The sequence below is a fragment of the Cnephaeus nilssonii genome, assembly GCF_951640355.1.
Source record: "Cnephaeus nilssonii genome assembly, chromosome: X".
In the NCBI taxonomy this organism is placed as follows: Eukaryota; Metazoa; Chordata; class Mammalia; order Chiroptera; family Vespertilionidae; genus Cnephaeus; species Cnephaeus nilssonii.
The window spans coordinates 87,763,426-87,766,918 of NC_137071.1; the positions used below are offsets into that span (position 1 = coordinate 87,763,426).

Sequence of the window (3,493 nt, forward strand, 5' to 3'; positions counted from 1 at the left end):
CTATTCTAGGATTAGAACATGCCACTTCTCATACCACCTCCCATTCTCATTCATTCTACCATTCTCATGCATTCCAGGGTCTTTCTCTTCTTTAGGAATTTCTGTCAATACAGCTTCTGCTGTTGTTCACAGAGAAGCCACTCCAGCAGCATCCAATAAAGCAGTTCTTACTACCTTAGTTGGATCAATTATTCCTTTTCCACCAAATTCACAATCTCCAAGCATAGTATTATAACTAACTTCTGAGCAACTTTGCATAATTTTCTCAACTATCAGTGATCCCTTGACACCTACATTCTTAGCAATAGTCATTGCAGAATTTTTGAATGCTTTATAAATAACTTCTATACCAATTTTAAAAATCTTCATTAGCTGGAATTAATGAGTCCAAGGCCAGAATGCACCAAAGCAAGGCACAACCCCCTCCAGGAACAATGTCTTACTCAACAGCAGCTCATGTAGCATTGAAGACATGCATCTGTTACTCTTTCTTTTCATTCACTTCAACATCACTTGTCCCACCAACCTTCAGCCCAGCTACTCCATCTGAGAGTTTTGCCAGACATTCATTTAGGTTTTCCCTTTTCATATTCATTAGTTGTGATATTTAACTGATCAGTGATTTCTTGAATATGTTTTTCCCTAGTTGAGCCTTGTTACCTTTTCCTTTCAAGAGCATGGCATCACCTTTGGTCACAATGACCTCTCCAACTTTTCCTAAGTCATGAAGCTGAACATTTTCAAGATTTCTAGTCAATCCTTCTTCTCCAAACAGTGCACCACCAATATCAATAGCCATGTCTTTAAACTGGTTCTATTGTCACCTAAACCTGGAGCTTTGACTGCTACAACCTGAAGGCCAACTTTTAGTCTATTCAACATGAGTGTACTTAGAGCTTCTCCATCTACATCTTCAGCAATTATGACTAAGGGCTCATGGTGAGCATTGGGAGTTTCAAGAGCAGGTACAATGGTCTCAATACTAGAAATTTTCTTTTCCCTCAATATAACATAGGCATCTTTGAATTCACATTTCTGACCTTTTGCTGTATTAATAAAGTATGGAGAAATATAACCCAAATCAAATTTCATGCTGTCAATAATTTCTAAATAATCATTCAGTGTTTTACCATCCTTTACTGTGATGACACCCTTTCTTCCAACCTTTTTTATCACATCAGAAATGATGTCGCCAATTTCTTTGTCTCCGTTTGCAGAAATTGTAGCAACCTGAGCTATTTCTTCAGGGGTTGTCATGGGTTTCGACTGCTTTTTAAGTTTAGAAATTACAGCACCAACAGCTAACATCACATCTCTCCTGATCTCCATTGGATTAGCACATTCACTGATATTCTCAAAGCCTTCCTTGGCAAGATAGTGTGCCAGTACAGTAGTAGTGGTAGTGCCATTCCCAGCCTCTTCATTTGCATTATTGGCAACATCTTGAACAAGTTTAGCACCGATATTTTATATTTATCTCTTAAGCCTTAAGACTTAAGGCAATGGACTTTGCAAATATCACACTATCTTTTGTTAATTTGGGACTGCCCAAACTCTGTTCAATAATCACTGTTCTTCTCTTTGGCCCTATAGTAATGGTACAGCATCAGCTAAAAGGTCTATACCTTGAAACACTGAGGCTTGGGCACCTGCACCAAAATTTACATCTTTGGCATAAGCCTGAGTGAGATGAGGAGCCAGTGCCCTGGAAGCTGGCTTAATCTGACAAGGACTTTGTGTAATCAAGGCATTTATGTGGGGTAGCTGCAATGCAGGCAAGCTGTGAGACAGGCCATCGGCAGTGAGTGAGGGAACAGGATATTTATAATGCTGCAGTAGAGTTGAATTACTTAGCTCTGTTGTTGTCTGATATATAAAATAAATGTTTCATATTATTTACTTATAGAGGGAATAAGGTAATATTTTCCTTTTTATATTTATATGTTTAAAATTACCTTTCCTAATCAGAAAATGACCAACTCTTCATTGACTTTCTATTTGTTTTCACATTCTCCCTCTTATTCTTCTAGGGTTAATGATAGCTCTTTTTCACTAGCATCATCACTACTATCTAATTCACAGCATAATTGTGCAAGCATATTTAATGCTGGGTTTGATTTAATATGTAATACATATAGTGGGGTAATACCCCTAACAGCTGCAGTTTCTTACTTGGCCAAGATATTTCATATTTAAGTGTTACATTTCTACTTTGGTGAAATCATATTAGCAGATGTCAGAAGGAGGGATTCCCTTTGATGTTTGATCTTCTACTTAGGAAATACCAATTAAATTATCTTTGTATTTTGGAGGGTATGGGGTTTGAATTAATTGAGGTACATAGAGGGGAACCTAACTTCTGGATCGAGAATGAATTATAAAATTGATTAGATACAAAGTTCTTCATTGTGCAGTTGTTGGCATTATGAAAGATTTATTGTTCTCCTATTCAGCTCTTAAATACTGCAACCATATTTCCACTTCTCCTTTCTCTCCTTCCCTCTGCTCCAAGGATAAAGAAAATGATAATTTTTTCATTGTACATTCAATTCCCATATTAAATAAGACTAAGAGCAGGCACTGTACCAGGAATTTCTAGATTTTTACCTGTATTTCAATTAAAATGTTAGTGTTTAAAAGCAATTTCAAGGAATGATATCATCTGCTTTGCTTATTTAAAGGATCAATGGTAGAAGCAGTTAAGTAAATTCTATAGAATATATTTTTGAAATAGCACATCTCTGAAGTCATAAATTGATTCAGATTCTAACCCTTTGCTGTACTCAAGCAGATGAAAATGCATCTATTATATAAATGAGAAAAATCTGTATGCTAATTGAACATGCTTTTTAAACCCTTTAAAAACACTCAGCATATTTTTTAAAAGATAAATTATGTAAAACCTCATTACAGTTCAACATATACACAATCAATTTTGATAGAGATCCCTAACTTTGAACCCCAATTAAGCAAAATTTTATTCTCCCAAAAGACTTATACCCTTGTTATTAATAGACCTTTATTATAAAAATTGTATGCAATTAGCATTATACTTTTAGTTTCAAGAATAAAATAGTTGTGGACATTTGTTTTCTCTCTTGTTAAATGAGTATCTACATAGTGGTTTCAAATGTACCTCTGAGTTACCAAACCCAAAATTTTTACTCTCTGCCCTTTACAGCAGTGATTTTCAACCAGTTTCATCTCATGACACACATAAACTAATTACTTAAATTCTGTGGCACACCAAAAAATATATTTATGACTGATCTGAGAAAAAAATAGGTCCAATTTTGATTCATTCACACTGACAGCTAGTGTGTTGGCTGTTATCAAATTTTTAAATATATTTTTATTGTTGATATTACATATATCTCCCATTGTCATTTTTTTTAATGGGAAAAGAGGTCAGTGCCCCTAACTAGTCAGGTATTCCATGTTTTTAAAATTCTTATGACACCCTTGAAAATTGCTGCACCCAGGGTACCTCCAT

At 35.2% G+C, this 3,493-nt stretch overlaps 1 pseudogene across 1 annotated transcript; it reads right to left on the minus strand.

Annotated features, from left to right (window-relative positions):
* Nucleotides 1-3,493, minus strand: LOC307095353 (60 kDa heat shock protein, mitochondrial-like; annotated as a pseudogene). Its single transcript has 2 exons — nt 3,488-3,493; nt 1-1,764 (listed from the first exon to the last, which is right to left on the minus strand). The product of its transcript is annotated as a 60 kDa heat shock protein, mitochondrial-like (transcript).